The 14301-nt window shown below is 43.3% G+C and overlaps 1 pseudogene; it reads left to right on the top strand.

Annotated features, from left to right (window-relative positions):
• Positions 1–226: 226 nt before the first annotated feature.
• Positions 227–13719, top strand: LOC122442465 (annotated as a pseudogene).
• The last annotated feature ends 582 nt before the right edge of the window (positions 13720–14301 follow it).

The following is a 14301-nucleotide window of genomic DNA, read 5'->3' as shown; positions in this document are numbered from 1 at the left end:
CAGTAATCAGTAGAGCCGAGACCTTGGGAGGGGACCAGAACCTTGATAACATGCTCTGAGCCTCTGGATCCCGTCATGCATGGAGCAAGAACTGCCCCTAAACCTCCCAGTTACTGAACCATCAAGTCCCCTTTCCTCTTGACTGGTTTCTGTCTACTTGAGGGTCTTCACTGACACACAGCTAAATCCTGTCCAGTGGTCAGGCACTGCTGAATGTTCTGTTAGTATGAGTTCAGCCAACAGTAACGGACACCTGCTTCGTGCTGGGTACTGGGGACGCTGGGCCCGCAAAGACATGGTTTTTGCCCTGGAGGAACTCACAGTTTCCTGGAGGAGACAGATATGTCAGCAAATGGTAAGTGGTCAGAGAAACATTAGCTAATGTGAGGTGCTATTAAGAACCCAGAAACCCAGCACTCACCCTAGCCTAGGGCTTCAAACAAGGCTTCTTGGAAGTGACTCCTGAGCTGAGTCTTGAAGAATTACTCAGTGGAAAGAGGGGAGGGTGAATATTCGGACAGAGACATGAGTAAAAATCTGGCAGGGTGAAGTACCATGATATGTGCAGAGAAACACAAACCTTTTTCCTAGAAGAGTTCAGTAAAACTTTCTGTGTTGATGGAAATGTTTTTTATCTCTATGTTGTCCATTATGTAGCCTTTAGCAATTAAGCACTTGAAATGTGGATAGTGCAACTAAGAAGCTAAATTTTTAATTTGATTTCATCTTACTCAAAATTTAAACGAGCTGCCGGCAACCACTGACTACCATCTTGGACAGCTCGGCAGCTCTGGTGAAGTGCAGGGCAGAAGCGGTAGGGACAGAGCAGGCTGGGAGAGCTCAGGGAAGGGCCACAGATGCCATTTGAAGGGTGCTGGACTTTAACTTACAGGTGATGGGAAGTTTTTGGAGGGTTGCACACCGAGAAGTGACCAGGTCGTCTCACTGGACCAGGGGCTGGGACGGAGCAGAGGAAGACTGGAGTCAGAGCACTGCTGGAGCTCAAGGGAGGAGTCAGGAGGGCCCAAGACACGACAAATACAGAAGGGCTGGTGGGGAGGGAGCTGATTCCTGAGGCTTGAAGAGTAGAGATCAGCAGGGCCAAGTGGTCTCTTGGTTTTGGAGTGTGAAGTTGTGTCTCTTCCTTGGAAAGGTTTACAAGAAAGATGGATTCTGGCGTGGGGGGACTCAGACCAAGTGCTGCTCCTAGGCAGAGGGACTGGAGGTTGGGAGAGGATCCGGCAGCAGCTGCTGGAACCCAAGGCCCCACTTCCTTGCAAAGCCGGCCGGCTCTGTCAAGGTCAAAGATGCAGGGGGAAGGAATATCTTGCTTGGCTGTTGTTTCTTATTAAATTGAAGGATTATAGCAGCCTTGAAAACTACTGAGTCAGATTGTAAATATTGACACCAACTTCCACAGTACCAATTACAGGAGTGGGAATGCTCCCAAAAAGATAAAGAGGCAATTTAAAGAAAACACATGAATTATTTAGTAAAGTCAAAGTATCATTGAGAGTCAAAGATTCCCCCTGTCACTGGGCCTCCCCTGGGTCTAGTCGTTGGGTAACAGGCTTCCCTTAGCTTTAAGACAGGGCTATGGCCTGAATGTCCATGTGGGAATGAGGGTCCCCAAGTTTAGGCCTTTTTCACTATATAGTAATGACTGAGCAACTGAACATGCACACACACGCAATAAAGAGATTATCCTCTATCTGAGATGGGTGGCCAAAGTTCCCTCCATCTCTGGTTTCTTACCATTCACTCACTCATCACATATTTATTGAATAGCTACTATGTGTCAAACCCTCTGATAGAAGCTGGGACTACTGAGACAACAGCCACAGACCTTGCCTTGAAGGAACTTTGTGGGAAGATTGTAATACAGTGGATAATATTCACTGAGACACAGTATGTATCAGGCACTCTGCTGGGTGCATTTTACATGGACTTAATTTTTCTAAAACCCTACAAGGCAAGAACTGTCATAATCCTCAACTTATGAATGAGGAAACAGAAGCACAGAGATCTGAAGTAACTTACCCAAGTATCTAGGACCCATTCACTGAAAACATTTAACCTGAATCCTGGAATAGGCAAACTTTACATACATACATCTATATGTATATATATTTTTATTGAAGCATAATTGACTTAGAAATTTAGTTTCAGGTATATGATATAGTGGTTTGATATCTTGATACATTACAAAATGATCACCAGTGGAATAAAGTAACTTCTGTTGAGAGACTGAACATACAAATGGAAAATAGACAGATCCTCTACAAAAATAGGACCCTTTCCCATTATCTACAGCATTTTGTCCAGGAAACTACATCATCTACAGTACCCAGCTCAGGAAGCCAGCTTGTTATCTATAAGTCAGACTTGCAGGATGTCAGATCACCATCTGTCATAGCCACCAGCTCAGGAAGCCAAAAAATAACCCTGGTAACAACTGGTCTCAAGTAGCTAGGATTTGATTAATAACTGCCAGTGCTCCTAGTTTTTGTCCCTGCTTCCAACTTGGGAGCAACCAGAGGAAGCCAGAATGGGCCCCTAACCAGTCACCCAGGTCGCCGGCATCTAGCCTCTCATCTTCAGCTTCCCCAGGCCAGCAGCCTCCAGTTGGGGCACATTTGAAGCCTGCACTTTTGTAAAGCTTTCCCACTCCTCTATCTGCCTTCGTGTCTCTGCCAACCACAAGTAATAGTGGCTAATTCTTGTTTATCACCACACTGTAAAGGACCAGATAGAAAATATTTTTTGGCTCTTTGGGCCATTCAGTCGCTTACCAACTGCTCAGTCCTGCTGTGAAAGCACGGATCAACCATGAACTTTATGAACAGGCATGGCTGTGTTCTGCTAACACCTTCTCCGTAAGAGCAACTTGTGAGCAGGACTCCGGTTGTGCCCGGGGGCTGATTCCAGAGGCTTTAAGAGGCTAGATCAGCAGGATCAAGGGGTCTCTTGGTTTGGAGGGTGGAATTGCATCTTTTTCTTGGAAAGGTTTACAAGAAAGATGGATTCTTAGGTGGTGGGGCTTAGACAGGGTGCTGCTCCCAGGACTTAGTTCGCTAAACCTGGTTTTAAGCTATGCTGCTCCTTTAGTAAGAGTGTCACCACAAACTCCAAGCTTCCAGAAAAAGTACTGACACTTAACTTTTGTAGAGGAGGGTTTCCTTTCTAAAGCACTTTCCCATCTAAACTACATTCCAAGAGCCGATTTTCAATGTGTGTGTATGGGGCAGGGGGGTCTTCCCACACCAACAAGCAATTCTTGGGACACCAGCTGTGTGTCCTACAATTCAACTCAGTCCTGATATTCTCTACCTGGAGACGGCATCAGATCCCATAGGCTGAGGCTCAATCCCGCAAGACTGCTCCCTCGACCCTTCACTCCCACCCCCAGATTATCGCCTGTGCTTCTGACTGACTGGCTATAGGCTGGAGGGTCCAAAGACCCCTCCTTGGACTTCAATGTCAGTCACTAGTTCAAGTTGTTACCTGTGCTTCTAACTGACTGGCTTATAAATCAGAGGTTCCCATGGCCCTCTCCTTGATTTTTATTAATTTGCTAATGCAGACTTACAGAACTCAGAGACACATTTTACTTACTAGATTACTGGTATATGATGAAAGACTATAGCTCAGGAGCAGACTGATGGGAGATGTAGAGGGCAAGATACAGGGAAAAGTTGTACAGCTTCCGAGCCCTCTTTCCCCAAATCTCCACGTGTTCACCAGCCTGGAAGTCCTCCAAACCCCATACAGCTGGAATTTTTATGGAGGTTTCATCACTTCAGAATGATCCATCAATAACTCCATTTTCAGCCTTTTTCCCTTTTCAAGAGGAAGTGGGGGCAGGGCTGAAAATTTCAAGTTTCTAATTATGGTTTGGTCCTTCCAGCCAGGAGCCACGTAGGAGTCCACCCAGAGTCTCCTCTTTGGAATACAATTCACTGCTATCCCCCAGGAAATTACAAGGGTTTCAGGAGCTCTGTGTCAAGAACCCCAAACGGAGACCAACAGATATTGTCTATTATCTCACACCATCTGGTAGTTAATTTGGTCCTGTCAGATTACAAGCTCTTTGAAGTAAAAAACTATGTGTTATTCATTTTTCTGTTCTCCCTACAGGGATTACCTGGTACCAGGAAGGGCACACAGTAGGTTCTCAGTAAATATTTGTTAGAATAAATTGAGCCGAATTAAATAATCACAATGATTTGGTAACACCGAGAGCTTAGAGGCTGTTATTTCCATTGTACAGAAGACAAAGCAGAGGCTTAGAGAAGCAAGTGACTGTTTATCTAGAGGTTTTTGCAGAACAAGAATCTGGACCCTGGTTTTGGGCCCTGCTGCCTTTTGGGCAGGACAGACTCCTCCCTTGCTGGGTTCATTCAAGAGCCCCGTGGAGGCCAGCTGCTGTTGATTTTCCTTTGTCTATCTGAATTCTGTGATTTTGTAATCTTCTGAACACTGAACAAGCCTTCCCCTGCCCCCTCCCATTGCACTGAAGTGAAATCTCAGGGGAGTGAGTCGTTCTGTAAAAGCCAAGATGTTGAAGTGATGGGGTTTATCCTTTAACCCTCAGACAGTTTTAAAAGGTTTATATAGAAATCTCCCTGACAGGCACTGCTCTCTTTTCTCCATCAGAAAGCCCCGAAGAGAATTTAGCTCTTTGTGCTAAAACATGGGGCATGATTACAGATCCCAGTGGCTGGGCTGTGGGGCAACTCCAGATGCCCTCATGATATCAGGACAAGCGAAGTGGCAAATAACCTGCACTTCTTTGAGGTTATTACTGTTTTAAATAGATGTTTCTGTCTTCCCTGCAACAGTTAGGTTGTCATCTATCACTTAGTGAAATTGAAGGAAGGTTTCTGCATGAAATAACATTCCTCTCTTATAATTTGCTGTCTCTTTTCTCCTATGGGCCTGTTAACCAAGCTCGGTTAAAACAGCAAAGTAATGTTATAGCCATGCTCTCCGGGAAACAAACTCACTCAGAAGGACAATGCAGATAGTGGAGTGCAGTTTATTACACCGGCGGGTCCAAGGCAGAGTCTCCTCTTAGCCAAGGACCCCGGTCAGAATTTGTGAAAATCTTTTATACCCCATGTGTACGTGTCCAAACCCACAACCCCAATTCCCTTGAGACTTACATAAACAAAGGAAGGGTAAATACAACTACAATAACCCCATCATTCATGTGTTATGTGTTCAAACAGTTAATAATCAATAAACCCGAAGTTACATTCCAAACAGTTAATAATCAATAAGCCCATGATTACATCCTGATAGATACGGAAAAATTTATGACCTGTCCAGAGACGGGGGTGATTACGGTATGTTTCCTCTTAGGCAATGAGTAACCTGGAGGTGATCTTCAAGATTCCCCTGCCCAGAGGGGGTCTTATCCTTCCATTGTCATTCCCACAGGCGCTAAGCACAGAGTTCAGAGTCCACTGGAGAGGTGGCCACGAACGACCAGCACGGACAGGCCTGAGATGGAGTCCAGGCCCTATGAATTCCTTCTTCAGTAAGGACTTCCCTGGGGGTCCAGTGGCTAAGACTCCATGTTCTCAATGCAGGGGACCCAGGTCCAATCGCTGGTCAGGGAGCTAGATCCCCCATGTCACAACTAAGAGTTCACATGCTGCAACTAAGAGATCCTGCAGCGAGGATCAAAGATCCTGTGTGCCACAACTAAGATCTGGTGCAGCCAAATAAACAAATAAAAATAAATATTAAAAAAAAAACCCAAAACTCAGCAAGGAGAGAAAACTTTTCCCCTACTAGTTTAGGTCCAGTGATCAGGGGCTAACTGATAATAGACAGATCACTGGAGGGAAAATGCACAAATTTTATTCATATGCCTGTGGGAGCATTCAGATGAAATGGCTCACTGGCATCTAGAAATAGGAGTTTCCATATCAGCTTAACAGGGGAAAGGGAAGGGAAAAAACAGCTTCTATGGGAAGGACAAATGAGCCATTTTTTAGGGAAGACAAATTGACTTTCAGGGAAACAAATGGAAGGTATGAATGTTTGTGATAATGTTAGTTTATATAATTTCTCATCCAGTGATTGGTTTTCTCTTGGGAGCGAAGATTCCTGAAAGAAGGGCTTTATAGCACCTTCACTTTCAAAGGTTTTACCTTGTAGTCAGATAAGGGAAACTCCAAAAGGCTTCTTTCTATACCTGCTGTGTCTCAAATGTCTTCAGGTGTTTTTGGTTTTTTTTAATTAGTTATTTATTTTGGCTGCGCTGGGTCTTCATTGCTGTGTGCAGACTTTCTCTAGTGGAGGCTACTCTTCATTGTGGTGCATGGGCTTCTCACTGCGGTGGCCTCTGTTGTTGCAGAGCTCAGACTCTCGGTGCAGGGGCTTCAGTAGTTTCGGCACATGGGCTTAGTGGCTCTGAGGCAAGTGGAATCTTCCGGAGCCAGGGATCGAACCCATGTCCCCTGTATTGGCAGGTGGATTCTCATCCACTGCACCCCTAGGGAAGTCCCTCAAATGTCTTCAGTTTAAAATAATACTCAGGATTCCCGTGGTGGTTCAGTAGCTAAGACTTCGAGCTCCCAATGCAGGGGCCCTGGTTTGATTCCCTGATCAGGGAACTAGATCCCACATGCTGTAACTAAAACCTGACACAGCCTAGTTAATTAAGAGAAATAATACTCATTATTTCTAACAATACTAATTATTAAGAAATAATACTCTTACCAACTCCAGGGACCTGAAAGGTCCGCACAAAGGGAAATGGGCTCTGAGTTAGGATCAAACAAATGCATGAGCTTTAGTGACATGTATGATGACACTTCAGAGTCATTTAAAATAATGTTTTGCTTCTTAGCTGAGCTCTGGGCAAGTGAGGTTGTCAGGAAGCTGAGTAAAGGAGAGATGTCTGGACATAAGTGGTGGATCCCAATTCGAGAGAGCAAGAGTGGCCCTCTGAGATACAGCTGTTTGGAGCTGGGCAGGTGCTTGAAATGTCCGGTGACAACTGAGGGACCCTGGGGGGTAAAGTCCTGAAGGTCCATCTTAGGGCTTCATTCTTAGACTGAGGTTTCCCTCTGTCCTCCAGACACTAATAAGTAATTCATTTATAGTCTCATCTCTCTCACTGCTGCACCCCCCCCACCTCTCTTTCCACTTTTCAAACTCTCTCTTATTCTCTCAAAATTCTAAAGGTAAACTAACACAAAATTATAAAGGTACAAAGGGTGTGGAGTACAAAATTAGGCCTTCTCCTATCCCTAAGCTGCAGAACGGCCCCAGGAGTGATAGTGTCCAGTTTCTAGGTGTCCATGTGCTCTTGTTTTTACACAAATGATAAAACAAAATGCTGTTTGGTATCTTATTTTCATTTTCACTTTAAACAATACACCTTTGAAATCAATTCATATTGATATGGAAAGAACTTTCTTTTTCTTGTAATGGATACAATGGTATTTCATTGCATGGAAATACTATTGTTCATTTAACAGTCTCCTGATGTGTTATTCCTCCTATGGTTGCAAATGGCATTAAAACAAATAGCCTGTGTGTGTCCAGGTATAGCAGTAAGAATAAATTCTTAGACGTGAAATTGCTGGCTAAAGGGTGTGAAATGTTAAGATTAGATAGCTATGCTCTCGGTTTAAAAGGGCAGTGTGAGGTGGATCTCCCTGGTGGTCTGGTAGCTAAGACTCTGCGCTCCCAATGCAGGGGGTCCAAAGTTTGATCCCTGGCCAGGGAACTAGATCCCACATGCTGCAACTAGGAGTTTGCATGCTGCAACTGAAGATCCCACAGGCTGCAACTAAGGCCTGATGCAGACAAATAAATAAACACGTAAGTAAATAAAACAATGTTGTTTTTTTTTATTGCAGTGTGAAGTATGCTGTTGAGGTGGGCACACAGCTCTGTATGAACACAGCCTCAGGAGAATGTATCTATTAGGTGGAAAAAATCTGCACAAACCTTTCTTTTCATGACAATTTGGGTTACCATACAATAGGCTTTCAATAAATGTGAGGAATTCACTGAAAAAAGGAGTACCAAAGAAATCCAGATGTTGTGTCTGTAGGAGAAAGAGGTGTGGTGTGCCTAGTCACTCAGTTATGTCTCGACCCTACAGACTATAGCCTGCGGGGCTCCACTGTCCATGGGATTTTCCAGGCGAAATAAAAATACTGCCATTTCCTCCTTCAGGAGATCTTCCTGACCCAGGGATTGAACCCATGTCTCCTGCACTGCCGGCAGATTCTTTACCACCAGGCCACGGGAGAAGCCCAGGAGAGAGAGGAGTAGACCAGACCAGAAATCATCAGTTCCAGACCCAGGCTGATCGAGACCTTCTGCTTCTAGTGCTCTTTCCTGTTCCTCTTGTCCCACGAGCCTTCCACTTTCTCCATCTGCTCCCCTCCTGGCTTCACTTCCTTTCCCTCCCAGCTTAACTCCTGTGTAACAGTAGTTGTCAGTGCCTCCTACTCTTATTATTTTTCCCATCCATGACACATGCTTTTAAACACCCCACAATTTGTACCCACTCCCTGCCCCTCCACTAGTTTACCAAGCAATGCTGGAGAAATGCTATCCTTGGGGCGATCAGAGATTCAAGTCTATCAGGCTCAGCTGGGACCATGGCATGGTCTGACAGTCCTTCTACCTGTTTCTCAGCAGCTGTTCCTTCCACTGTCCACCTTTTCTTGTCTTAGTGTCCTCCACGCTAACCACAGCCAACTGGGCTCTAAGTGTCCCTCCTTTCTCATCTTCTTAAATACCTTGTTTGTTATTCCTTCTCTTGTATATCTTTGACTACTTCCTCTTTGTTCATCTCTTCCTATAAAACTTATTTTATGTTCATTCTTTCTTCACAGTTCACAAACCAGGCATCTAGTACATGCTCAATAAATCCCTTTATAAAACTAAATTTATTCAAGTATAATTTACAAATAAAGTGGGCATTTTAAGTATATAGCTCATTGAGGGATCTCCTTGGTTGGTCCAGTGGCTAAGACTCCCAACGGAGGGGAACTAGATCCCACATGTTGCAATTAAAGTTTCTGTATGCCACAGCTAAAGCACTTGCATGCCACAAGGAAGATCAAAGATTCCACGTGCTGCAACTAAGACCTGGTGCAGCCAAATAATTAAATATAAAAGATAAGATATATAGTTCATTGAGTTTTGTCAAATGCATAATCCCATGCCATCACCACCTTAATCAAGGTATAGAAATTTCCCATCAACCTAGAAAGTTATTCCCTGCCCCTTTGTGGTCAACCTATGACCACCTCTTCCAGGTAATCACCCATTTGATTTCAATTATCTGGCTTAGTTTTGCCTCTGCTGGAATTTCATAGAAATGGAATCATGCTATCTGTACTCTTTTGTCTCTAACTTCTTTTACTTAGCATAATGTTTCTGACACTTATCCATATTGTTCCTTGAATTAACATTTTGTTCCTCTTTAATGTTGAGTAGTATTCCATTTTATGGATATAGTACAATGTTGTAAACCTATTTACCTGTTGGAGGGTAGCTGGTTGTTTTCAGATTTCAGCTAGTAGGAATAAGGTGGCCATGAACAACTGGACATAGGTCTGGATAAAAAGTTTCATTTATCTTGGGTAAATCTCTAGGAGTAGAAATGTCAGATCATAGAGTAGGTATATGTTTAATTTTAAAAGAAACTTCCAAACTGTTTACCAAAGTGGTTTTATCATTTTACCTTCCCATGAGCGGTTATGAGAATTTTAATTGTTTTAATGTCTTTGCTAACAATTACTACTTTTAAGTTTTAGTCATTCTAGTGACTGTGAAATGGTATCTGTCATTTGGTTTCGATTTGCATTTCTTTAATGACTAATGATGCAATATACCTTTTCATGTGCTTATTGGCCATTTGTATATTTCTTTGTGAAGTGTCCAAGTCTTTTCCACTATTTTTTTTATTGTGCTTTTTAATTGGTGTATGCATTTAATGGTGTTTTGAAATTGATGTGTGAATTTTTATATAATATGTAATACAAACTCTTTGCAGAATATGAGTTACAAATATAGAGTGGGATCTAGACATATCCTAGCCCATGACTTGCCTGTTCATTTTCTTAATGGTGTCTTTTGATGAACAGAAGTTTGACATTTTGATGAAGTCCAATTTCTCAGTCTTTATGGTTTCTGCTTTCTGAGTCCAGTCTAAGAAATATTTGCTTAGCTCAAGCTCATGAAGATTTTCTTCAATGCTTTCTTCTAGAAGCTTTGTTTCTTAACCTTTTCTGTTTAGGATCATAAACAATCCCGTATGTTTTACCCAGTTTTTTCAGTACAGTTTGTTGAAAAAGTTTCGTTTCCCTATTGAATTTCTTTGGATCCTTTGTCAAAAAACCAGTTAACTATTCACCATCTTGATGTCTAATTCTACTTGGTGTTTTTTTATAGTTTCCATTTCTCTGCTAAGATTATCCATTTGTTTGTTTATTGTGTTTGCCTCTTCCATTCCATCCTTGAATATATTCATAATAGCTGTTTTAAAGTTCTTGACTGCTGTGCTTGTTATCAATTTATTGCCTCCCAGAGCTAAATCCACCTTTCATGATCTGCTCTTGATAATGGATTAGACCCTTTAATCCCTATTGTTGCGATTACAATGCTAATTTTTGCCAGTAGAGGAAGCTGGGGGTACTTTGCAGGAGAAAGTTTTATCCTGGTTCCAGTGCTCCTATTTTTGTTCATTTGCTCTTGTTGTATGTCTTAACCACTGGACTGCAAGGAAGTCCTTAAGGAACTGCATTTTAGTATGGGCTTTATTTCCAGCACCTGGCCCTGTCCTTGGCATGTGTGAAAGTAATGAACTGGATTTCATTCCACAGGGTGGCTCCTAGGAAGACTGGGCCAAAGACCCTTCCCCGAGGGGGTCACCAGCAAAGAAGGCTCTCCCTCACCTTTAATCTTTGCCTCTTCCTGGTGCAACTGGCAGGTTAACCTCTTCAGAGGCAGCCGAGACCTCCCTCTTATCTCCTGCATCCTCCAAGTCAGCATGGAAATGAGGTCTCAGGAGACCCTCCTCCCAGGGGCCACAGCCCCGATGTGTGGCGTTCAGTCGGCTCTCCCCGGAGTCTCTCCCTTAAGGAGCCTCCCTAGGAACCATGCAGGGTCCTCTCAGGCGTTGTGGCCTCTCAGGCATCGTGTCCTGCTCCTGCCAGCATCACTTGCAGGAGGAGAAGGCAGTTCATTTTCTCCCTGAATTCCTGTCCCTGGCACAGATAAACCCCTGGGAAGCATTTACTGAAACTTTCCAGGCTTTTCTCAGCATGAACACTTTACACTTCTGCAGTTAACTAGACTGTCAGAGTCAGGAAAAGGAGTTGTCAGTGCCACACTGCTGCACGCTGCCAAGGAGTTCGGGTGGGAGGTGGAGGGATAGGATGGGGTTTCTCATCTCTTCCAACCCAAGCAGAAATTAGGTCCCTCACCTGACCATGCCACTGTTCCCCCCAGGCCAGCAGTATTCCTGCTCACTGGTCCACCTTCGGGTGCCCTAAAAGGTCATCCTGGATTTTTGCTTTGTCATTTTAGTTCATGTCTCTGCTTCTGTCCCAGTCATTCACTATGAGGACCGCACCTCTGAGACTCCCCCATGTCCAGCCCCCACAATTTACAAAAGGGGAAATAGGACCAAGGAGGAAAGGACCACGGCTCAAGGTCACAGCCTGCAGGTCTGGTGGGAACACACTTAGGAATCCTGACTTATAACTGGGGGCTTTGTCCCATCCACTGATCTCGGCCAGAAAGAAATGGTCTACCTGCCACTGCTGAGGGCTTATGCCGAGGGCCCTTCCCTGGGTCCCCGATGATGTGACTGGCTAACACATAAACCTTCCTGTATTCCAGGTTTCATTTGAAGTGCTGTACATACATTCATTAAAAAAAATTAACTCTCCTTGGTGGTCCTGTGGCTAAGGCTCTGCACTCCCAATGCAGGGAGCCTGGGTTAAATCCCTGGTTGGGGGAACTAGATCCCACATGCCACAGCTAAAGATTTTTTTCATGCCGCAATGAAGATGGAAGATCCTGTGTGCCACAAGACCCACAGCGGCCAAATAAGTAATTAAAATAAAATAAACATCAAAAAATTTTGAAAAACTCAGCACCCTATGAAATATATTTTCTATTTTATAGATGAAGAAACTGAGGACCAGAGAGGTTAAGTAATCTGTCCAAGGTCACACGGTGACAGAGATGAGATTCAAAGTCAGGCAATGTGGCTCCAAAATCCACACTTTTAACTTCAGCATCATTCTTCCTCTCAGAATAACAAACTATTGTTGGGTGAAGACAGCCCAGACAGTATTTTCTTGGTCAGGCCCAGACATGCCTGTCCTAGAAAGGTGAAAACTTCAATGGGAATCTTCCTCCCCAAAGAGGCAAGCAGCACAGCACTCTGAACAGACACTAAAAACAGCTCTCAACTCAAAGCACCCAGTGCGTGTGTCACAGTATAAGACATAACAGCATTTGATGGAAGACTTCCAGACAGACAATGGTCTTTTTGGACCCATTACTTTGCATTTGCATCAGATTGGATCACCTCCCATCTCGGGGCTCCCCAAGACTTTGAACACTTTTTCAGTAATCCTTACAGAAAGTCACCTTCTTCTGAGAAATGCAGTATGGTTACACAGTGCAATGGATCTCTTGGGAAACACCAGAATTATCAGTGAAAAGTTTATTAAATGACTCAAGGGCTACTTTGAAGCATTTTGCTATGGCTAGATAGTAAAACTCCTAGAACTAGTTCTTATCTCTGTAACAGAGTGTTCCTTTAGTGCAATGAGAACACATAAAACCCACAATTCATGCAGGACACATCCTGAAGTTCTTAAAAGAGAAGGAACCTGAAGATTTCTTCTGTGTTGTGAGAGTAACAGTGATCAATCTTCATTCAAGAGACTCTTTGCATTTTGTCTTTGGACAGGCCTCTTTGACAGCTGGTATGGGCAAGCTTTGCCAGGTATGGCAGTGATTCTATATCTCTATGAAGGCAAAGTGAAGAAGCTGCAGAAAATACTTTCCAAGGGGCTTTTTGGTTTTTGATAACTATTACCCTCCTGGAGTGATGCTTTGCTGCTACAATCCTGTAAGACTTTAACCCATGAGATTGGACACATATTTAGACTTCAACCTGCCTAATGCAAGGCTCCAGCCACTTGGAAGAAGCTGACCAGAGACCCCTCAACTTTTACCCTATTTATGCAAGTTGCAGAGTGCTACTCTTCAATATTACAGAAAGATACACAGTGGATTGATGATGAATCCACCAACATACCTGGAATTACTCTGAAATACAGTCATGAGGATAATGTGAATTTGCTGGGAATTCCCTGATGGTTCAGTGGTTAGGACTCTGTGCTTTCACTGCTGAGGGCCCAAGTTCAATCCCTGGTCAAGGGACTAAGATCCTGCACGTGGCACAGTGTGGAGAAACAAAAAGAAGGTGAATTTGCCAAAACCAGCGGAAACGTTTAAAGAATGGAAAGAGTATTCTTGTGATAACCTATAGTGGAAAAGAATCTGAAACACATACATATATATATATAGCTGAATACTTTGCTGTACACCTCTAACTAACAGAACACTGTAAATCAACTATACTTCAGTAAAAAAAAAAAAAAAAAGGAATGGAAAAAGTGAATAATAAAATGCCTTGCTATTCTCCAAAAATAGGAACCTTCAATTAAGAGCAATTAAAACAAATACTTGCATATTAAAAAAAAGATTTATGTGCAATATTTCATTTAATCCTCATCACAGCTCTGTGAAGAAGAACATACTTTTTTTTTTTTAATTTTATTTTAATTGGAGGCTAATTACTTTACAATATTGTGGTGGTTTTTGCCATACATTCACATGAATCAGCCATGGGTGCACAGGTGTCCCCCATCCTGACCCTCCCTCCCACCTCTCTCCCTATCCCATCCCTCAGGGTCATCCCAGTGCACCAGCCCTGAGCACCCTGTCTGATGCATCGAACCTGGACTGGCAGTCTATTTCACATATGATAATATACAGAACATACTCTTACTGAACCTATTTAGTAAGCCTCTCTGAGGCTTTGAGAAGCTGGGTAAACTGATGAAGGTCACTCAGCTGATGGAGTTAGCAATGAAGGGGACTGGAATATGCCATCGAAAACACACCACTTTCACATAAGGATCACTTTGTGCTGAAGACAATTACAAAACAGCAAATGCAAAAAAAAAAAAAAAGCCATTTGCCCTTCCCCACCTGGCTGAGAGCAAGATATTA

The sequence above is a fragment of the Cervus canadensis genome, chromosome 5, assembly GCF_019320065.1.
Source record: "Cervus canadensis isolate Bull #8, Minnesota chromosome 5, ASM1932006v1, whole genome shotgun sequence".
NCBI classification, from domain to species: Eukaryota; Metazoa; Chordata; class Mammalia; order Artiodactyla; family Cervidae; genus Cervus; species Cervus canadensis.
This window is presented reverse-complemented; position numbering and strand designations above follow the sequence as displayed.